Raw genomic sequence first — 25162 nt, forward strand, 5'->3', positions numbered from 1 at the left:
ACTTTAATTTTATAATGGGCCCTGGCAAAAACGGCCCATGGAATGAGAAATGCGGAAAAGACAGAATAAATTCAATCATTACAAAACAGTAAAAGAATGGCAGTTCATTCCTCAGAAGCATGACCTAGTGGAAAGAGCATGGCCTTGGAAGTCAGAGTTCCTGGTTTCTAATCTCAGCTCTACCAGGAGCCTGGTGTGTGGCCTTTGGACAAGTCATTTAACTTCTCTGTGCCTCAGTTCCTTCATTTGTAAAGTGGGGATTGAATACCTGTGCTCTTCATCTTAGCTTTAGCCCATGAGCTCTTAGCCTTAGCCTATAAGCCCAATATGGGACAGCAACTGTGGCCAACCTAGCTATCATTTATATAAGCACTAAACTTAAATATCATTATTGTTGTCATTAGCATTAGTATTAACTGTCCAGGATCCTCATTGCTCAAGTCAAGTGTCATAACCTTCCCAGAGTTCATTCATTCATATATTCAATTGTATTTATTGAGTGCTTACTGTGTGCAGAGCACTGTACTAAGCACTTGGGAAGTACAGGTTGGCAACATATAGAGATGGTCCCTACCCAAAAACTGGCTCACAGTCTAGAAGGGGGAGACAGACAACAAAACAAAACATGTGGACAGGTGTCAAGTCATCAGAATAAATAGAAGTAAAGCTAGATGCACAACATTAAGAAAATAGAATAGTAAATATGTACAAGTAAAATAGAGTAATAAATCTGTACAAACATATATACAGGTGCTGTGGGGAGAGGGAGGAGGAAAGGAAAAAGGGGGCTCAGTGTGGGAAGGCTTCCTGGAGGAGGTGAGCTCTCAGTAGGGCTTTGAAAGGAGGAAGAGAGCTAGCTTAGCGGATGTGCAGAGGAAGGGCATTCCAGGCCAGGGGGAGGACGTGGGCCGGGGGTCGACGGTGGGACAGGCGAGAAAGAGGCACGGTGAGGAGGTTAGCGGCAGAGGAGCAGAGGGTGCGGGCTGGGCTGGAGAAGGAGAGAAGGGAGGTGAGGTAGGAGGGGGCGAGGTGATGGACAGCCTTGAAGCCGAGAGTGAGCTCTAGATGTGAGGGGCAGGACTTCTTTCCTAGTGTTGCATGGAAGTTATGGGAAAGCTCAGGCTGCTGAGACTCGGAAAGCCCAGAGGTGGGAGGATTCTAGTCAGTCCACTGTCTGTTCCTGCAGGGGGTGAGACTTCTATTTGGTGAAGGCGAGCAGGAGGATGGAGGCAGTCTTGGAGTTCCAGAAACACCTAGAGTGGAGCAATTACCACCAACTTAATGGCTGTCTGCCCACTTTCATTATTCAATTTACAATAATAAATTCTCTTCAGGAAATCCTACATGTGGTGAATTCACTTTCTATACAAGAAACATGACATAAATAGATAAAAAAAAGAAATAAATGTAGACCCTTGTTTATTTTCTATTGTTAATCAAAAGAGAAACAACACAGTGCATCTAGTCTCTGAAAAGACTCAAATAGAACATGGCTTTATCAGAGACAATTGACTATGCATTTATAAATTTAGATTACTATATCATTGGGGTGAGAGTCAGGATTTCTTCTGAAATACAACAAAAACATAAAGTGAAGGCAAATCAATTTGGCCAAAGGAACAAACATTTTAGGGAATGCAAATTGCATGGGTGAACCGCAAAAATTTTCAGAGCTGAGAAAGGAATATTTTTCTTTTCTTTTGACAGGGATTTTTTTGGAGCTTGCACTTTTCCCCAAAGCCTAGCATTTTCTGCCTGAATCCCTCAGTTAGTTTCTTTGCAGAATCTCAGTTCTTTCCAAGGGAGCATCACACTTTAACTGGCGCATATTTGACAGAGCTTCAGAGTTTGAAATTTGGAAACCTTAATTTACTAGCAAAGTTGCACTTTAAAAGTGCTTTTTAAGATTTCCTCCAGGCAACTGCATTTCATGCTGCAGGCTAAGATGTTAAAAGATTTATCACTTTACATGTTACTGTAACAGCAAGGAAAAAGTTTTTAAATTTTTAGCTGATGGCCCAACCTGACAAAATGGTACCTGGATTAAGTGTTGTGTTTTGTGTCTTTCTGCCTCACGCCTCATCCTTCTCTAATCTATACCATACACAGCAGCAAGGATTATCTTCCTAAAACACTGCTTGGCATCCATCCCGCTGCTCCTTAAAACACTATACTGGCTCTCTGTGCAGGAACACTCAATAAGCAAAAAGTTTCTGTACCTTGTAAACTCTTGATATTCACTCTACCCTCAGCACCAGAACACTTGTGTACCTTAATTTTTCATATATCAATTTATGTAATAATATCTGCTCTCCTTTTAGAGTGTAAACTCCTTGTGGCAGGGAATGTGTCTACCCACTCAGTTGTACTGTACTCTTCCCGGTGCTTAGAGAAGCGCTCTGTATACAATAAGCACTCAAAGAAGACCACTGATTGATTGTAACATTTGGCCTCTGAATTTCCCAGTTCACTCCACGTGATAGATCTACTGGTCACTTAGTTCACCTTCTAACTGCACCTCACTTCTCCCATATTTCACCCCTCCCACACTCTTGTCCCTCCAGTGCCGAACTCCCTCCCTCCCCAATCAGTCAGAAGACTATCATAATCTAAACCCACGATAGTCCACTGCATCCAACATGCTTTTCCCAAGTAATTCCCAGCATTCCAAATCATATAATAAATCAATCTACCACCTCTAGCACTTAGCTACCTACTACGTACCTACTTTTAACCATCCTCCACACTTATGTTTATTCAGTTGTTCATTCTGTGATTTCATTTTGTTACACTGTAAGTACTTTATATCTGTCTTTCCCATTAGAGTGTAAAACCCTTGTGGACAGGTATCACTTTCAACACTCTGCAAACCAGTGGGCACTCACTGAAAAAATAATATTTCTACTAGTACTACTAGTTTTACACACAGGAATAAACAGTATATACAATCCCTAATGGGACCATCACTAGATACAGCATTTCGCCTGCTATTGTGCCTCCTTGGTCTGTCTTTTTTTTTTTTTTTTAAGGAATTTGTTAAGGGCTTCCTAGCTGTCAAATACTCTTTGAAGAATTGGGTAGATAAAAGCTAATTAGGTTGGAGACAGTCTCATAAAGCTAACAGTCTGAATTGAATGGAGGAGGATTTAATCCCTATTTTACAGATGAAATAACTGAGGCACAAAGTATAATAATGATAATAATAATAATAATGGTATTTGTTAAGCACTTACTATGTGCAAAGCACTGCTCTAAGTGCTGGGGAGGTTACAAGGCTTCTCCTGCCTGAATCATCCCACCCCCAAAACTCTTCAATGTGCACTCATGCATGTTGGCTATTCATAGGAATCAAAAGCTGAATTATTCACCATCCCACAGAGACTTTAAATAATAAGAGATGTGTCACTCAGTGGAAAGAACAGGGGACTGGGAGGTGGGAGATGAATCGTCTAATCCTGGCTCTATAATAATAATAGCATTTATTAAGCACTTACTATGTGCAAAGCACTGTTCTAAGCGCTGGGGAGGTTGCAAGGTGATTAGGTTGTCCCACAGGGGGCTCACTGTCAATCCCCATTTTACAGATGAGGTAACTGAGGCACAGAGAAGTTAAGTGACTTGCCCAAAGTCACACAGCTGACAACTGGCAGAGCCGGACTTTGAACACATGACCTCTGACTCCAAAGCCCAGGCTTTTTCCACTGAGCCATGCTGCTTCTTGCAGCGTACTTCTAGTAGTATGTGCCAAGCACTGGGATAGATACAAGGTAAATCAGGTTGCCCCATGTGGGGCTCACAGTCTTCATCCCCATTCGACACACAGCTGATAAGTGGCAGAGCCAAGATTAGAACCCATGACCAGGCTCTTCCCACTAAGCCACGCTGCTTCTCTAGTGACTTGCCCAAGATTACACTCAAGCAAGCAACGGGCAGAGCAGCGATTAGAACCCAGGTTCTCTGACTCTCAGGGTCATACTCTTTCCACTTGGCCACACTGCTTCTCTTCCATCAGAAAAATGCATGAACTGCACACCCTCGGCCCTCCCACCATGGATGAAGAACAGTCTGCCCCTCCCCAGCGTATTCTGTGCATGCCAGGCCCACTCTAAAAGCTGTGGCTCTGCCTTATTGACTTCTCTGTGCCCAGAAGCCAAGGGGCAGAACAAAACATCTGGCATTTGCAGCCTTTTCTCCCCACATATTCTCGGTGCTCCCTCATCGTGGTCAAGCAAAATGCCTTTCCACTCTGCCGCAGCTACCCTCTGCACATCGGGATGACACCAATCCACCCACCAAGACATGCACAGTGACTCAGTGACTGTAAACTGTTTCAACAAATCATCCAGGTCATTTCATCCATTGAGGTGATCTATCAGTTTGCTCCAGAAAAACTGTAAACATAACCAAAAATCCATTTTGACAACACAGACCTAAACACAAAAAACTGACCCACAATTCACTGACAGACAAGGAAGTAAAGAACTGAGTCAAGAAGCTCAGCACGTCCGAGATTTTCCAACTGAGTGACGGCAGTGGGAAATCAGGCTCCAGGATGAAGTAAAGGTCTAGGGAGCTTTAAAGATGTCCAACCTTCCCAATGGCTCCAAGGCCTGCACCACTACTAAACACATGATAATAATAATAATAACTGTGGTATTTGTTGAATACTTACTATAATAATAATAATGGTATTTGTTAAAAGTTTACCACGTGCAAAGCACCATTGTAAGCGCTGGGGAGGTCACAAGGTGATCAGGTTGTCCCACCTGGGGCTCACAATCTTAATCCCCATTTTACAGAGGAGGTAACAGAGGGACAGAGAAGTGACTTGCCCAAAATCAGACAGCAGACAAGCGTCGGAGCCGGGATTAGAACCCATGACCTCTGACTCCCAAGCCCGGACTCTTTCCACTGAGCCACGCTGCTGTAATACTACGTGCCAAGTACCGTACAAAGCACTGGGACAGATACAAGGTAATCGGGTCGGACACAGTCCCCATCCCACATAGGGCTCACAGTCTAAATCCTCATTTAACCTATGAGGTAATTGAGGCACAGGTTAAGTGTAATGACTGACCCAAGGTGACACAGCAGACAAGAGGTCGCTTCTTGAACAGTTCCACGGGCATCATTTATGTGCCATAGTCAATATCAAATGTTCTGTCTCACACTGGCCAACGTATCTTTCAGTCATCATCACTTCTCAATGTTCCTTCATTATACCTCTCTCTGCTCCTGCCCTGGTTATGTGAGTAAAGTCTCAGGCTGCTCTCTGGCACAAGTAATGGGAAAGAATATTTCATTTGGATACTTCTCATGAATCTGTGTACCTATGTTCACATGGGCTGTTTCAGTATAGCATCTGTTTCAGTATAGCATCTGTGTCTGTGCATTGTAACCTTAAGTATTACTGCTACTTTCCTCCTCCAAACCCCTTTCTTATGTCTTCTCTTTTGTCTCAGTCTTCGCCTTCTCTTCCCAGTGTTTTATCTTCCTCCTGCCCTCTGCTCTCTAGTAAATGTGGTATTTATTAAGTGCTTAATATGTGCCAAGCACTGGAGTTGAAAAACAGGCAGGCAGTAGGCCACACTTTCTCTTTCATCCTTCTCTCATTCCCTTGTCATTTTTGCTCTCATCTCTACCACTCTCAGTAATTTTCTATATCTGTCTTCCAATATCTTTCTTTTTCTCATCTGTTTATCTCTGGTTCAACAATTTTCCTACCTTTTCAGTCTTGGACACTGAAGGGTGTTGATGAAAAGCAGCGTGGCCATTGGAAAGAACTGTGAATCAGGACATTTGGATTATTTTGCAGGCTTCTCCACATACCTATTCAGTGACCTGGTATAAGTCACTTAATTTCTTTGTTCATTAATCTCCTCATCTATAAATTGTATATTAAATACCTGTCCTAACTCTCTCTTACACTATGAGCCAATGTAGGACAAGTACTGTGTCTGATATTGCACTGTATCCTACACAGTGCTTAGCAGAGAGTGCTTGGATACATAATAAGCATTTTCCAAATACTACTACTACTATTAATCACCACCCTCTACATCCTTTACATTGCCTTCCCAGGGTCACACTGAACTAACAAGAAGCTGGTCATGTTAGCTCATAGACAATTCTCAGATCAAAAAAAAACCACACAATAATTCAAATGACCACTAAATTCCTTAAAAAATATTTAAATGTAAGTGGAGGGGTAAGCCGTTTAACATTTTGGTGTGATTTGGAGGACATTTCTTGTTCTTTGAAAGCCGTATGGGAATTAGGGCTAATTAGGAATTGGGGAATTAGGAAAAAAAAAATGACCGTTTACCTTCCCAGGTCAGGTTGTTCATGGTAAACATTCAAAGAATAAGATAATCCATATTTTTCAGTTGCATGTACAGGCCTAGAATATTAATACAAAAGTATACAATATTTTTGAAAGATTCTGGAATTGTTAGTTCTGCATTCTACCTGCAAGGCACAAATTAATGTGTAGGAGTTCTCCAATGGAAACAAGTTCTTTAAAAGGATAATTGATATTCTGTTTGCACCTTCTCACACTTTATGGGCTGGGGTACAAAAGCTGATTCTTAAAAATGAATAAATTTGGACACAGGCAGGCTGTCAATTTTCATTCTTCATTCCCCAGGCAATCAACAGCAGTCAAATCAACACAAGATCTTTCCATGTGGGTGCTACAGAAATAACTTTTCCAAGTGTTTTTGAGAATGTGGATGCTTAGTATAAGTGCTTTTTTTTCCCCCTTTCCCATGAGCTAGCTGCTACAATCCCTGGAGCAAGATTGAATCCTCCTTGGGTAGCCATCTCAAGTGTTGCAGTAGAAAGATGTGAAGGCAAAAAAAAAAAAAAAAAAAAAGTCAGTGAATTGAAGAGTTTTTATCTAAATAATGGACACGTTACATATAATGGGTTATTAGAAGGAAATCTAGGGCTGTAGAAGAGGAAATGTTTGGGATGTTAGATGGTTCATTCCTAAACAAACAGTGGGAAGAAATCCAGGATGCTACTCACCACTGTCTCCAAGCATTTTGCTGCCACGTAGAGAGTGAATACTGGGCTGGATAGATTATTGGCTTGACTCAGGGATAGAAGCAGTGTGGCTAAGTGGAAAGATCCCAGGCTTGGGAGTCAGAGGTCATGGGTTCTAATTCTGGCTCCACCACTTGTTAGCTGTGTGACTTTGAGCAAGTCACTTAACCCTTCTGGGACTCCGTTACCACACCTGTAAAGTGGGGATTAAGACTGTGAGCCCGTGTGGGACAACCTGATTACCTTGAATCTATCCCAGTGCTTAGCACATAGTAAGCACTTAAACACCATTATTGAGAAGCAGCGTGGCTCAGTGAAAAGAGCACGGGCTTGGGAGTCAGGTCATGGGTTCTAATTCTGGCTCCACCACTTGTCAGCTGTGACCTTAGGCAAGTCACAACTTCTCTGTGCCTCAGTTACCGCATCTGTAAAATGGGGATTAAGACTGTGAGCCCCATTTTGGATGACCTGATTACCCTGTATCTACCCCAGTGCTTAGAACAGTGCTTGGCACATAGTAAGCGCTTAACAAATACCATTATTATTATGTGTTTAGTACAGTGCTCTGCACACAGTAATTGCTCAAATACGATTAGAATGATAACTTTATGTTATGCCATTTTACACACATACCTCCCTCCCCTCCCCATCCTTCACATATTTATATTGCCTTAACTTTCATCAATAGCATCTTTGATGTAGCAACTGTTGCAAGCTTTTTCAACTCTCAAAATTGCTGTTTCTATTCTAGAACTTGGGATAGAACTGGAATCCAGAGCTCAGTTTATTCTAAATCACCCCTACTGTTTTCCCTGACAAAGCCAAAAACAGGATGCCCTTAATCTGGCCCAAACCAGGATGATATAAATATGCCTTGCATGTGGGAATAAAAAGTGTGTTTCCCTTATGAACAACATGTGCATGGTTTGACCCATGCTGCACTTGGGCCATGCTAGTTTTAGTACATCATTGTACACTTTATCCATAATTCTAAAAAACAACTCCCCCCCCCCCCCCAAAAAAAACCCCAAAAAACCTTCTGAAAGGTTGTTTTACTCTTATTTTACTGTGATTTTTAATGTGGCACAATATTGCCTGGTAAGCAACATTCTGAGTGGACCTATCATCATCAATCATATTTATTGAGCGCTTACTATGTGCAGAGCACTGTACCTATACCACACTATACCACACTTTTTAACATGTTGATAAAAATAGAAAATTTGTATGGAAAGAACAGGAGCACAATAAGTGCTAAAAACCATTTTGGGTGGGAATGAGCAAAAAGCTTCCATGTAGAACCCTCTGCACTTACTGTGTTACTTTGTTGTGCTGTCTTCATTCTTTGCAAATCTGCTTCTTCTTTCAATTACCTTTGTTTCACAATCCTTAAGGAGTCTCTGTTCCAACAGAGTCAGTCTTTCCCTGATTTCAATGTGCCATCTTGATCTATCTGCAGCAATTGACTCCCAGATTTTGGCAGAGATGCCAAATCTCCTAATGATTACTGCATCCTTGGATCACTTCTTTATCTTCTTTCCTTTTGGTTTCCCTATTTCACGATGGATTAGCTTCACAAGTAACCTGCTGTCATAGATGTCCACTCCACAGAGGCAGCTGGAGCAGTAACCTCCACAATACTCTGAACTGACTTGCTCATCCCAGGTTTCAGGCAAGACCTGAGAGTTTCCAAGTCACAGCTGAAAGCCACACAAACTGATGGCTCTCTGAGGCAGGTCTCCTCCCAGGCCTCATCTTCAGAATCCCTATCCCCTTTCTTTCTCCCATGATAAAAATGACATGTTGTCCCTCTGACCGATGTTGTTCATGAATTACATCCAGTGAGATTGTTGTAGTGAGCATAACTTTAATATTAAGAGACTGACTTTGTTCTAGGACCTCAGTGCTTTTAATTCTCTACTGCCATTTCATGTGCTGAGTATAGCCAGTAAGTTAAACCAAGGCAACAGTGAAGGTTGAAATCCACCCTGAGATGGTTGTATCACTGTATGACTGTAATTCAGGATAAGGCATTAACTAGTGCTGGTTCTATCCTTATCTAACCTGGTGGATTCATGTATCCCAGAGAGCACTCAAGTAGTTTCATTAAATAGGGAGCTTAGGGAAAGAGAGTTTAATGGAGAAAATAAAAGTAAATTATGTTGCTGCATTTCTAAGATCCCAAAAGGTGACCAAAACAATAAAAATATATTTCAAATCAGTGACAAAACCACAATAAAAGTTCATGATAAATCAATGTAAATATGCAGCAGCAACAAAATATTATCAATTGCATTTTTTACAATGTGAAAAATTAAATTTTAAAATGGTATTTTTAATATCCTATTCATCAAAAGGCACCTTATATAAAACAAATGTCATAATCTATGCTAAACAGATTTAATTATAAGTATTCTATTCAAGACAGGTAAACAGTGCAAAGGGAGAAGGAGGAATTGATAACACCATACACTCTACAATGATAACAAAAAAAATGTACGGGCCATTACAAGTTATCCCAACATTAAAATTCAATACCAGTACTACAGAAGAAGTCTACACTTGTTACAAGGAGAAACAGTTGTATGTCTGTAATATTTTGTTCATATGTAATTCTTGTAATTGTTCTTTCTATTGGAACATGAGTTCCCAAAGTTATAGCCAGTTAAGTATCATTTCCCTTCTTTCTTAGCATCCTTAATTCACTGAATGTTCCCTAAATGTAGCTTACATTCAATACCTATAAGATTTGAATAGTATCAGTGACATCTTGACTGGATTTTAGAAAGCATCTGAAGTTCTTTAGCTGAAAGGTATTACAAGGCGGCAAATAATCAATGGTATTGATCAAGTGTTTACTGTGTGCAGAACACTATGCTAAATCTTTGAGAGAATATTAACAATAATAATGTTGGTATTTGTTAGGCACTATGTGCCAAGCACTAGGGTAGATACAAGGTAATCAGGTTGTCCCCAAAAGGGCTCTCAGTCTTCATCCCCATTTTACAGACGAGGGAACCGAGGCACAGAGAAGTTTAGTGAGTGGCCCAAAGTCACACAGCTGACAAGCGGCGGAGCCGGGATTAGAATACAGAATAAGAGTTGGTAGGTTGAGTTTACAATCTAGATGGAGACAGACATTAATATAATTTACAGTTATGTACATTTTCTTAATCCAATCTAGCGTGCACATTTTGCTCCTCTAATGCCAACCTACTCACTGGACCTCTAACTCACATCCCACCTCTGGTCTGGAATGCCCTCCCTTTTCATATCTGAAATAATCACTCTCCTCACCTTCAAAGTCTTATTGAAGGCATGAAAGAAGCCTTACCCGATTAGACTCTCATTTCCTCTTCCCCTACATTCTTCTGCATTACCTTTGCACTTTAATTTACACCCTTTATTCATCCCTCCCTCAGCCCCACAGCAGTTATGTACATATCTGTAATTTACTTACATTAATGTCTGTCTTCCACTCTAGACTGTAAGCAGGGAATACATCCTCCAAGTCTTGTAAGTTATACTCCCTGCAAGCACTTAGCTCTCTGCATACTGTTATGTGCTCAATAAATACAATTGATTGATAAGTGCTGTGGGACTAAATAGAGTGAGGTGAATACCCAACGGCCAAAGGTTACAACTCCATTTCAACACTGATGAAAAAAATATTTCAATGAATCAGTGGTATTAGTGAGTGCTTTCTGTGAGAATACAATGCCATAGAGTTCCATAAACATCATCAGCCAAACCAGAAATGTTTATACTTGATTTGCTTTAGTTCCGATCCCTTAAATTCATTAAAAATAATCCATGGATTTACAGTGTTCTTTTCATCCACGTACCAGGAGATTAGAGAGTAAACTTATCAAGTGCTTCCAAAATAAGAATTTCCTTCATCTCCTTCACATCCATCAAAAAATACCCAAGCTATTCTTCCAAGTAATCTGTAGGCACAAAGTATAGTTGAACTTTAGGCAGGATGCACATGTTTGGTGAAGGAAAGAAAATGCTTGACTAAAAGAATTAACAATAAATATTCTTTTCATATTTTATCATTGGTCTTCTCTCATTCTGCATAAATAATTCCCTCAAAAATTCTTAAGTCTCTTAAACAGCAAATGGTCTTATATAACAAATGGAACCTAATCAGTCTTGAAAAACCCTAAGTACAAACCTGAATTTACAACAGGAGGAAAAAAAAAATTGGGCAAAGATTTCAAAGTTTTAGGTTACTCCATACACAACAGGCGATCACCTTCCTCCAGACAATCTGTTGGAGCCAATAGAGAATTTCTCTTTAAAAAAGCAAACCTGCTTCTTTTCAAATTAAATAAAGGTTAAGGCACAATGGTCAAAGCATTGCCCTCACAGAGAGTCCTACTTGGGAGTATAATAAAAGCTGAAAATTAAGTTATCACTAATCCAGTTCCCCAAGAATTACCAAATATCTCCTCTTTTTTTTTTTGAAAACAGCAGGTCCAGAGGAGAAAGAATATATGTGAGAAACAGATTGAACTTTGATCAAAAGTAGGAAAAATGTGAGAGGGCTGGCTCTACTTAATTAAGTCCACATACCTAGGGAGAAAAAAATGAAAGGACAGCTAATGAAAGGAGTACATGATTGGCATAATACACATATCCAAGAAACCTGTGAGCAATGAGTCGTGTGTTTATAGTGTGAGGAAAACTTTCCTTTTTGACTGAAATAAAGGCTCATTTCTTTCTTCTTTTAACCTGACATAGCAAGAAGTTGGTTGACATTCGTCTATTATAAAGTTCTCAATGGGAAGGTCAAGAAGAATTTCACATAGGAATTTTATAATGTTTACAAATGACACATATTGGACTAGTGAGCTGAGGATACATGAGAATGAAGGGCATTCATGACTAATTACATCCAGCTGAGGGAATGAATGTGATGTGCTGTAAAGGGAAAATAAGGAAGGAGGAAAATTAGATCAAATAGCCATTTAAAAAAAAAATTGCCTCTAGGCACTATTTGAAATACTTTTATCTTACAATTACCTAGAGATTCTCTTGATAGTAGAAAAATACTTTTACCATTTTGAAAAAAATTATTTACAGAATTTAATGGCTGCTTTAATATTAAGAAATTCATATTTCTATTCCCTTTGTGTTAATAATTAACACTAGCAATTAAATCATGGTTTGGCTTAAATAAGGTGTTATCTTTTAATAGATGATAATGGTCAATTAAAAAATTTTTATGCTAAAAATAGCAAGTAGATATTAAGTGAATAAAATGGTCAAGAACTAATTTGACATGTATTTTAAAAGCAGAATGAAGCTTCACTGAATTAATGTGTCATTAATAGCTATTCAGGTTAGACAAGTAGCCCAATGTAACTAATCTTAAATTTTCCAGATCATTTTATCTCTGAAAATACAATCATTTAGGATAATTGCCTGACTTTTGGAGGATTTTGAGTAGGCTTTGGTTCTGTACTTTGACAACATGTTGTATATCTAAAAACAGTGACTAATATTAGAATTACTATTTTGTTTTTACTTCATATGTAAGATGATGGCTGAAAGTTGTAAACACTGGCAAGCAGAAATTCAACTAGTTCTTTCCATGGATCTGAAAGTTTCTTTTTTATGACCAGAATTTTTACTGATAATACCCAGATATAATGTAAGCAGCAGATAGATTTTAGTCTGTGTCTTAGGGGAAAAAGCTTAACACAGAGTGAGTTTTGCTCCATGGAGATTCAGGTCACAAGGAAAGCTATCCATTGACAACTTATCCACAAAATACACTGTGCCTTCTTTGAAAGGGATCCACACATAGGGTGGTGCAGATGTAGGATGTATGGTTGTTTAGGTGAGTGAGACCTAGTAGTTTTCAAAATATAACTAGCATTCACTGGGGACCACAGAAGACTAATTCCATACCTCTGACAAAGTGTAGATGCTGCCATGTTAAAACTTTCCATATCAACGATTCCTATCCCCTTTCGTGCACGCAAGTGTGTATGTGTGCACACGTGTGTGTGTGCGTAGTATGGAAAACAGAAGAGTCATGAGGAACAGGAGATGAAATAGATCAAAGTGATGAAGAAATTTACCTTAGAAGGAAAAAGTGAGATGAAAAGGTGATAAAGTGCATATGTGAATGGAATTATTTATTTTTTGTCTCCTGCTATATTTTAAGATCCTTGAGGGCAGGGATGTGTCAACTAACTATCCTGTATTCGCCAAAGGGCAGTGCAATGCACACAGTAAGTGCTCAATAAATTCAATTTATTGCTAATTGACAGAAAAGTAAATGATATAAAATTTGACTGAAACTGCTATTAAGAATGTTCCACAAACACAATTCTGAGGTAGAATGTGTTGCAATTTCAAGTTACCTCTATTTGTTCTATATTATTTTATATCAGCAGAACACAAACTACAAAAATCACCCTGATCCTCAAAGTGCTGTCCATATATTGCACATGTTCATATTCTACAGACATTCATACCCAGTCCTGTCAATATTTATGATGTGTTGTTCAGTCACATAAGACACAATTCTATCAGGATTTATACTTTCAAAAGGAGAATGTAGATCTAAATGAGGATATCCAGATAACTTAGGCCCCAAATAATGCTTTTATTAAATAATCTGTATATTTCAAGCACAAGAAATTCATCTAGACAATTCATCTAAAAGTATGTTTTATTAAAATTTCTGGAATATGTGTGTGCATTTCAAATACGCCAGTGAAAAATAGTAAGGCATTGATTTACATTATGACTAATGATTGAAATGATTCTAATGATTGATTCTAATGATGGAAAGTATCCTTTGTTTAATCATGAGAAAAAAATGCAGATAATTGTGGAGTAAATGATCAAAAGTCACAGCAACAACCAAAATGTAAATTTAATCTTTTTTTGAGAAGGGAATATAGGCTGATTTCCAAGCAGGACTTTTCCTCTAGTAGCCTAAGGACATATAAAGAAAGCAAGAATTTTAAACTCTACAACAACGGGATGATTCACAAGTAATATATAAAATAAAGGCACACTTAATAGTCTGCAAATTTCTCCTTCACTTCAGTAAATTGGCACTTCAATCTCTGTGGACTTTCATATCTCTGCATATAGCTTCCTTTCCTGTTATTTCCAGAATATAAAAAAACTGTAGGGTTTCTTAAAGTGGAACCTGTCAGTGTTTATTTCTTTATTTACTAGTATGAGAACACACATCTAAAAACTTTCTCTTAGAAGAACTATCCCCGGGATTTATGCAATCTTCATTTGTTTGTTACAATATAAAGGAGTTTAACAGAGACTGTAAATAGTGAAGACCCCAGTGGTTTGTGGCCACATCAACATTAATAAATTAAGTTACACAGAAATATTCAGTTCCACAGTCATGGACTGTTTATTTTTTTTGTTTCTTCAACGTATTTGTTAAGGGACTGTTCTAAGCGCTGGAGTAGGTACAAGTTGGACATTTTAAGATTTGAGGAAACAAGCACATAGAAGTAAATAATTATGGTTTTACTTCTACCATACTACTACTACTACTACACTTACTATGTGCCAAGTACTGTTCTAAGAGCTGCGGTGGACACAACCTAATCAGGCTGGACACAGTCCCAGTCCCATGTGGGGCTCAAAGTGTCAATCCCCATTTGACAGATGAGGGAACTGAGGCACAGAGAAATGAAGCGACTTGCCCAAGGTCACACAGCAGGCAAGTAGTGGAGCAGGGATTGGAACCCATGACCTTCTGGATACCAGGCCCTATCCACTATGCCATGCTGCTTCTCAATATGTAAAGTGATGTTGCCCACGGTCACACAACACAAGTGGCAGATTCTGGACTAGAACCCAGGTCCTATGACTCCCAAGACTGTGCTCTCACTAGGCCACACTCCTTCCTGAATTTATAATCCCAGTCTAGAAGGACTTCTAGAAGATTATGAATGGACTATAAAATAATTTTCCCTAGAGTATGATTTTAACACTTGCTTCAGAGTCTGGAAACTGCTATGGATTACCAATCATCGGTGGCATCGACGATAGGATAAATTCTACATCCTGAGGAAGAATTTTCAAATTTATTTGAAAATTATAAAACTGGAATTTGATTTTTGGGGGAGATTGACAGACTGTGACAGTAGCATATCATCAACCTTCCAAAGTGAGGATCTAAGAGCAGTTTTTGTGCTCAGTCTTCTAGGTAACTAGGAGAGCTCTACTCACCACAAATGTCACAGTCTAAAGTAGTTTCACAAATCTTATCCACGTGTCATAGCTAATATCAAACAACAAGACAGGATCAGAAATGACAAGAAACTGGATGCAATCTTAATAGCACTGGAGCATTGCTTGTCACATCACACCTTTGCTCAAATGTGAGGAAATGACAGTGAGGTAAACATCTTCTGAATCAGTTGTGGTGGGAGGGACTATAAACAGTGTGGACAGAGGGTTTTTGTTTTTAAAGAAACGAGGAAAACTTCAGAAAATGTGACAGTTTTGCATTGCTGAAAGATTATCAAGATTGTGGCAGTTAGAAATTGAGTGAATATTTGAGAGTAGAGGCTTTGAGAAAAATCTATGACACCCACTGATAGAAATGAACAGTTATACCCTGCAGGAAGTCAGTAAATCAGTGTCTAAAGGTGATCTTTATGTGCACAAAATGTAGAAGGGATTATCATTCATGCATTACTTATATCAGCTTCACTACCATGCACTGATAACTTCTCATTATCAATAACGTTTCCTTTGAACCTTTTTCACAATACACTGATGGCTCATCCTTGCTTCTTGCATGAAATGAATCTCAGAATTAACTACAAAGGTCCCCATCTTCCATCTCATTTTTACATATTTATTGAACAGAGCAGTCCAGCACTTGGGAGAGTACAATACAACTTAGTTGGTAGACACATTCCTTGCCCACAGTGAGTTTGCAGTCTAGAAGGGGAGACAGATAATATAAATACATTTAATTGCAGAAAGGTGCTATGGGGCTGAGGAAGAGATGAATAAAGGGTAAAAATCCTAATGCAAGGGTGACACAGAGGAGTATGAAAAGCAGAAATGAGGACACAGTTAGGGAAAGCCTTCTGGAGGATATGTGTTTTTATTAATGTTTTAAATGTGGGGAGAGTGAACATCAGTTCTCTCACTACACATCCTAGCTACTACTGTTAATTTCTTATTTATTCCCTATTTATCCTTTGGTATCGGTTCTCACTTTCAGCTTATTGCTTACATCTTTTTTTTCCTCCATTTACTCTACACCTTCCCAAAACACATCCTTCTCTACTTCAAACCTCTTCTAAAAAAGCTACTTCCTCCAGGTATATTCCCTGATATGTCTCTCTACCTTCCCAGTTATTTTCCTACCATTTCAGCATTCACTTATTTATTTTATCTGTCAGTGACTTACAAATGTACTTTTATTTCTATTCTCTAACTCATTTAAAATAGATATGTAGTGCCTGTGAGAGCACCTTTATAAATACAATCTATAAAAAAAATAAATTCTCAGGCTGTTTTTTTCCCCCCAATCTCACCAAGACATAATTGTGAATTTATTTCAAAATTTTCTAAAGACACAAGGGTATAGTTTTATCTCAAACTTGACAGAAAATATTGTATAAATGGTCCATATAAAAATGGGAGTCCTATAATAATAAGTAAATGTATCAACAAATCTCTACCACCAAGTACCTGGGAACAATTTTACCCCCAAGTAAATGTTAGAAGTAATGTCTAAGTAACCCAAAGCCTGTAGGTACTAGTCATAAATGGATTCATTGCATTCATAAGACATTTATATTGAGCCAAGTACTCGAAAACTGCACCAAGAACAGGAAGTGCATGCAAGAATATTGATCCATTCATTGTCTTGTTTGGGCAACAGAGGTCTCAAAATATGAACAATGGGAGAACCATCCTCAAAAGGTAGATGTTGAAATCCAATCTTTAACAACCTTGGCAACAGCCAAGGAGCAAAGATATGCTGATGGGAACATATCTTCCTTAATTGTCGCCTCTGAATGTTATGAGAGCTTTGTGTATAAGGTCTCTTCCCACTGAGGGTGTGGGATAGGTATTCTACCCAGTAATGATAATTTTCATAATAATAATGGTATTTGTTAAGTGCTTACTATATGCCAAGTACTGTCTAAACACCAGGATCGATACAAGTTAATAAGGTTGGACACAGTCCTTGTCCCACACTGGGCTCATACTCTTAATCCTCATTTAAAACAAAAACAAAAACAAAACAAAACAGATGAGGTGACTGAGGCCCAGAGAAATTAAGTGACTTTCCCAAGATCACACAGCAGACTAGTGCCGGATCAGGGATTACAACACTTGACCTTCTGACTCCAAAGCCTGTGCTCTAATGGTGGGCAAGGGATGAGGGGTAGATTTCCTATCCTGGCTCTGTGTGTCTAGCATATTAGTCAATTTGTGCTACACTTTCTCTCAGATTGTGAAGTGGCTGGGGCAGGAATCTCTTTTGGATGATCCCCAATGGCCTGGACACAGTAGGCTCTCCACAAATGCTGATGATTCTGAACTCTAAAAAAAAGTCCAATATAAGAGTTATACTTATAGGTAACTCCTAATATTGATCAATCCAAGATGATTTTAAAGTAGAATATGTTAATTTAGTATCATTTTATTCATCTGTCTAAACGTGTTCAATTTTTATTTGGTCACTAAGAGACTAATCATATTTGCAAAAGTTCAAATGCTAATGTTCAAAATGAGCCAGGTCCTCCGATATTCTGAAATATAATAAAATAGATTACACACTGTGATCTAGAGGACAAAATATAGGATTAGAGGAGCCGGACTGTAAGCTTCCCTAGACTGTAAATTCATTACGGGTAAGTATCTACCAACTCTGTCATGTTGAACTCTCACAATACACAGCATGTTTTTTTGTGTTTTTCCCATATTCCTGGATATTTGCATTTAACATTTATATTTTCAAAAGCAATTAAATTGCTCTGCCCCAAATGCAGTATTTGAGCAGTTTGAATAAAAATATTTTTATATTTAAGCACAATAAAATGCTGTTTAAATGAGTATTTTATTTACTTAATTTCTTAAATGTTCAAATACTCTTTATTCATTTTAATAAATTGACATTTGCATTCCATTATTCTTTGTAACAATGCTCTTTGACAGTTACGAAGCACATCTAAAACTCTAAAGAACTTTAGATTTCAGGGCATTCATTTCATTCATTCAATCATATTTATTGAGCGCTTACTGTGTGCAGAGCACTGTACTAAGCACTTGGGAAGTACAAGTTGGCAACATATACAGACGGTCCCTACCCAACAGCAGGATCACAGTCAAAAAGGGGGAGACAGACAACAAAACAAAACATATTAACAAAATAAAATAAATAGAATAGTAAATATGTACAAGTAAAATAGAGTAATAAATATGTACAAACATATATACAGGTGCTGTGGGGAGGGGAAGGAGGTAAGGCGGGGTGATGGGGAGGGGAAGAGGGAGAGAGGAAGGAGGGGGCTCAGTCTGGGAAGGCCTCCTGGAGGAGGTGAGCTCTCAGTAGGGCTCTGAAGGGAGGAAGAGAGCTAGCTAGGAGGATGTGCGGAGGGAGGCCATTCCAGGCCAGGGGGAGGACGTGGGTCGAGGGTCGACGGCGGGACAGGCGAGAACGAGGTACAGTGAGGAGGTTAGCGGCAGAGGAGTGGAGGGAGCGGGATGGGCTGGAGAAGGAAAGAAGGGAGGTGAGATAGGAGGGGACAAGGTGATGGAGAGCCTTGAAGCCAAGAGTGTCTAGATCATAAATACATAGTACTTCTGGAGTATATGTGCATGTGTCTTCATGTGCACGCTATATGGGAAAAGCAGTATATAGGAAGATGTTATAAATGCAAAAGTGACATTTTTAAATAACTAAAAAAAGTCTCATGTTTCCATGAAGTTATAAAACTGGCCATAGGTTTCCATTTAAAAGTAGGAACTACACAAAACTACTTAATGAAGTTCACAGTTCCTTCTAGGAATCAAATGTTTAGTGTGTTTAGTACAATGCTCTGCACATCGTAAGTGTGTAATAAACATCATTAATTGATTTGTTGATTTAAGCACACTGCTGACATTCTAAGTTGGAACACAGTCCATTACATAGATCAGGGAAGAATTTTCCTGTGACTGGCAGCCAGAAAATAACCACAGCAGTTTCAAAGGAAAAAATCTCTCTCTCTCTCTCTCTCTCTCTCTCTCTCTCTCACACACATACACACACACACACACACCCACCCCCTAGAGAAAAATCAAAATTTCATGGAAGATATTAGAGATCATGATGAAAATAAAAGCAATTCCCCAAATCCAATGTGGCAATAAAAAAGATTTTCTGAGGTTGAGAAACTGGAAAAAAAAACTCACCAAAATAAACATATACCAACTATTTGAAGATAAATCACTTCACAGTATATGATGAAATTGCTAATTAGATGTTGGTTTCAGACAACCCGTACATTCGTTGATTTTGGTTAAAGGGAAAAATAAAATTTCCAAAATAAAAAAATGTGAAAAGATAATGACAGGCTTTCCCAGTCCCTTTTCCTTCATTCCTGAAATATTATATTTTGCATTGAATGAATTAGCGGTTGCAGTGCTATAATTGCAATGCACTATGACAAATAATCTAAAATCTTACTCAATGTTCAAGTGTCAACAAATCAACACATCTATGGTTAGGTCAGTTAGGGGTAGGTAGCCAAGGGTAAGATTGATTTATTCATGCAAGAAGGTGAATGCAGTAATTTAACCTACTAAAGAATTTCAATAAGCTCAAATAACCAAATTACCCTTCGTTTAATCGATGTACTACTCACAATGAATCTCTCTCCAATAAATGGCTTCAGTGAAAGATATTGACGTGAGGACTTGAAGCAGGATATCAGATAAGAGAAAAAAATTACTATCAAATGGTGGAAGGATTTGAGACTTTGTCAAGTTAATCACTAGACTCTAAAAATTAAACACACATATTCAAGAGAAAAAGAAAATAAAAAGCCTAAGGCAGTAACAACAGCTTCTAAAAACAGAACTTAGCCGTTACAATATTTTCTGTACCTGGGGAAAATTCCCTAGAAGTTATATAGGAAACCCCTCATCCATCCAGAAATCTTTTCTCAAAAAAATTACTTTCAGATTATGACCTCCTGCTTGGGTGATTAGAGGATGACTGGGACTGCCATTTCAAGATAGATCAACCCTACTGAGTAAACTGATAATGAAATTTTTCCCACTTTCATCAAAACTGTTCCATGGCAGGAGGGCAGTCCCACAGGTTTAGATGAGAAGTTTCCATAAAGTTGCTTTTTTAGCATGTATTTAATAAGTGACAGTGGAGGGGAGTTTCCTCCAAATTCTGCAGAGCTGAGTCAGCTCAGTTTCCAGAAAACATTTAGTCTCTGTGGATGCTGGTTAAATTTTGGTTTCCAGCAATCCAGGAGTGGTTGCTGTTTTGCACAACTAGTCTGCCTATTTTTGGATGTCACAGGGAAGCAGAAAGCATCAAGGACTGGAGTTAGGATTATTATTCTATACTTCATACCCAGATATAGTATACAGAATGGTAATCCCTTTTTTCAGCATAGTCAACACTATTGGATAACTCCAGCAAGATTGCCTCAGGCATCTGTTTCTTTCCTGTTATTTGCACCGTACACTGCAATATGGATATTTTAAAACAAAGTGCATCAGAGTATAAATTTCCATTGGAGCCACTTTTAGCACACATTAACTTTGAAAGCCAATCATTTTCCCCATGAAAAATTACTCCCAAAATGTAAAAAAGGTGAATCTGAAAATAAGTACAATCTTCCTTAATAGTAAACTATAAAATAGGTGGGTTTGGGCTATTTCAAGAGAGCATATAGAAAACATGTCCACCATTAAAATAAATAGTTTTCAGACATATACATAAGACCAATTAAAAGAAACCCAACTAATGACCAATATCTCCGATAACAAAAAAGGAAATATTTTGAATTTAAATGTAATTTTGATAATGAAATGCAATCTAGCAGTAGAATCATCCTAGTTTCTCAGCTAGCCTAATTTTACAAAAATGACTACTTACAGTAGTATATACTTATCTAGGGCAATGGCATTAAAATAATTCTGGAATTGGGCCAAACCTAGAATATACAAACTCATTCAAATGAATTTTTTTTCTTTATAAGTACCACTAAAGGTTGTAAGCCCTACTTTTCATCTGTACATGGTAAGAAGGAGTTTAAACACTTCTACAGAGAAATTGACTTTAGTTAAAGAGAGAGTACTGTGAGCATTGACAATTTATAGAAACACTTAAGATGATATACCAAGAAGGTGGGGTGTGGGGGTGACAGACAACCTTCATGGCCACTGCTTTTACTCTTTTCTGCCATCTACACCCAACTCACAGGGCACTGCCACCAAAGTGAGATTTTACCATTTGAAACAGGAGTATTTCTGCTTCAAAGACAGTGCAGTACTCTGTGCTAAGTGTTTGTAAAAGTCCAACAAGAGCAAAACACATGCTCCCTGCTAAGGAGCTAACAATTGTAGTGCTTCACTGAGATCAATATTATTAATGATTCGTGGAGTAAAAAGTAACATAATAATAATAATAATGGCATTTGTTAAGCACTTACTATGTGCAAAGCACTGTTCTAAGCGCTGGGGAGGATACAAGGTGATCAGGTTGTCCCACAGGGGGGCTCACAGTCTTCATCCCCATTTTACAGATGAGGTAACTGAGGCCAAGAGAAGTTAAGTGGCTTGCCCAAAGTCACACAGCTGACATCTGGCGGAGCCGGGATTTGAACCCATGACCTCTGACTCCAAAGCCTGGGCTCTTTCCATTGAGCCACGCTGCTTCTCTCAAGTCAATGAGCAAGAAACAATTATACATGGCCTCATGATGTAACTTTCATCAGTGGTATTTACTGAGTGCTCACTGCACACTGAGCACTGTACTAGCTGCTTGGGGAAAAAAATTAGAGTTGATAGAGATGTTTACGTTCATGTGGCAAAATAGATTTACTACTGTGTATAATTAAGATTGACAACTTCTTCTAAACAGCGTGGCTCAGTGGAAAGAGCACAGGCTTGGGAGTCAGAGGTCATGGGTTCTAATCCCCACTCCACCACTTGTCAGCTGTGTGACTTCGGGAAAGTCACTTAACTTCTCTGTGCCTCAATTCCCTCATTTGTAAAATGGGGATTAAGACTGTGAGCCCCACGTGGGACAACCTTGATTACCTTGTATCCCCCCAGCGCTTAGAACAGCGCTTGACACATAGTAAGCGCTTAACAAATACCAACACTATTATTACGCCACAAATAAACTTTGCTTCTCGTTGCTTTTTCATTTGCTACTGCAGTAATGGCATCACTGTCATTTTTTTTCTTTCTTTGGATCAGTACGTTTCCAAAATGCCTGTTGTAAGACAGCATACCACTTTGCAATTGCTGAAGAGCCTACTGCTTGGCTGTTTTTTCCTCAAGTATCCATTGCTCTGGCTCATCACCTGAGGTATTTCAATTGCCTTAATTCATATCACCATACAGCAGTGATCTGGGCATCCCACTGCTGCTCATTACCTTCTAAATTCCCTGAGCAAAGGCTTAGTAAGTCCTGCTTTGATGTGGATGTTCTGACTATCCAGGTAAGATCCTTGAGGGCAGGGATTATGTCTACCAACTCTATTGTACTGTCCTCTCCCAAGTACTTAGTTCAGTGTTATGCACACAGTAAGCACTCCACAAATATCCCTGATTGTTTGATTGACTATCACTATAATTACTACTTATGACTCTGTCCTGCCATTTGTCTCTAAATAGAACACATAGGTAAAATTCATGGAAGAGCTGAAGAAACCATAGGTTACATCCATGTTAGATCCAGATCTTATTAGATGGTAAAACTCGCTTTGGTCTATAGATTTTAATTTTTATCTGAATCTTTATTCCATCCTGCCTCCACTGTGTTAGTTTCCTAAAAGCATATTGATTTTATTGATTCCAGTTTGACTTCCTTTTTTATTCTGTGTCATTGCCGAAGTATCTGTCTACCTAGCAGATTTCAGTGACAATTACAAGCTCTCTGCTGCTGCTGGAAAAAACATTTGGCCATGTAGAATTTGATAAGGGTGAGGCAGTACATAACCTTCAGACTAACTGTCTGACAACAGGTCTTTGCAGATTTTGAGAAGCAGTCCATAATCATCCATGTGTGTGCGCGATACCAGAGTACAGCATATAAAAACCCCTGCATAAGTGATTCAAGGAATTCTTAGAATGTTAAATCGGAAGACTTACCCAAACTGGGAATTTTAATAAGCATGGCACTGCATATAATAGATTTAACAGGACTGGACCTTGTTCAAAGACCTGCTTAATTTCAGGACTGAGAAGAGATCTGACTAGAGCCATTCTAATAACAATACAGCTATAGCAGAGTAGGATAATCATAGAATCCTGTTAAACTCAGAGCAGGTGAATTTAATATAAAACAGGTGCAGTGACAAAATGTCAATGATAGAACCCTGTCTCAACTATTCAATTTCCCTACCAAGTGCAGAGACAGACCACACAGAAGAGCTATCCCCCAACATCTTCCACCTAAATACCAAATGCTTTGGCTGTGAGTCCACATGGGGAAAGATTGTGTTCAACCTGATTATCTTGTAGCTATCCTAGAGTTTCACACAATACCTGGCACTTATTAAGTGCTTAAAAGCCCAGCCATCGCATTTTGTTCTTAATAATAATGGCATTTTTTAAGCACTTACTATTTGCAAAGCACTGTTCTAAGTGCCGGGGGGGATACAAGGTGATCAGGTTGCCCCACAGGGAGCTCACAGTCTTAATCCCCATTTTACAGATGAGGTAACTGAGGCTCAGAGAAGTTAAGTGACTTACCCAAGGTCACACAGAAGACAAGTGGTGGAGCAGGGATTAGAACCCATGACCTCTGACTCCCAAGCCCGTATTATTTCCACCGGGCCACATTGCTTCTCTGCAGCTGGTTCTTCTAGCACCAGTTGACTCAGTCCCGATCTCTTCTATCTCGCTGCTGACTTCTTTCCCACATTCTCCCACCAAAACTCTCTTCTCCGCCATATACACCAGATCACTACTCTCCCCATCTTCAAAGTCTTAATACGGTCATACCTCTTTCAGGAGGTCTTCTCCAATTAAGTCCTCTTTTACCCGGATCCATCTCCCTTTTAAGTCATCTACACACTTGGATCTGTGACCTTTGGACATTTGCTATTCTCCTCACTCACAACCCCACACTTATGTACACATCTACAAATTATATATAGAAATCATCTGTATTAATACCTGTGTGTCCTTCTAAACTGTTGGCTTGTTGTGGGCACGGAACATGTCTACCAAACTCTGTCATATTGTACTCTCCCAATACCATGCATGCTCTTTGCACACAGTAGATTCTCAGTAAGTATCACTGATGATGAGGGCTTCAGATCATTCTCCTGGAAGCAGGCAGCAAAATGCAAAAGCATCAGCAAACGGCCACAGTTGCTCCAACCATGCTTTGCTGATTTTATCAATTGTATTTTATTTTTCCTTTGGTGTTCAATGCCAATTCCTTCTTCTGTTACTCTCAGGTTGTGTATTCCCTGAGGGAAAGGAACCATGCCTAAATTATCACATGGCATTTTTTTCCCTGGCATTGAGTAGTGTTCTGTGCAGTGTTGGTGCTTAATAATATCATTAAAGATATCTACTACTGCCCCTAACACAATTTATTGTACTAGACAAACAAGTCCCAAGTTCCATAATCTCATCATCTGGAAACAAACTTCTAGAGACGTTTGTAGCGTTACACGGCAATACAACCTCAGTTTATATTTGGAAAAATTTAAAGCACAGCAGGTCTAGTAGTTTATCATTTTAAATTTGGATAGAAAGATCTATGGAATGAGCTGTTTTGCTACTCTCAAATCCTTTACAGGAGAAAGTGATCAACAGAATATAGCTAATTCCATGAACTACCTACCATTTTTATTATTGGCTGCAGAGCCATACACTTCTAGCAAACCTAATAGCTGAT

The sequence above is a fragment of the Tachyglossus aculeatus genome, chromosome 17 (assembly GCF_015852505.1).
Source record: "Tachyglossus aculeatus isolate mTacAcu1 chromosome 17, mTacAcu1.pri, whole genome shotgun sequence".
Classification (NCBI taxonomy): Eukaryota; Metazoa; Chordata; class Mammalia; order Monotremata; family Tachyglossidae; genus Tachyglossus; species Tachyglossus aculeatus.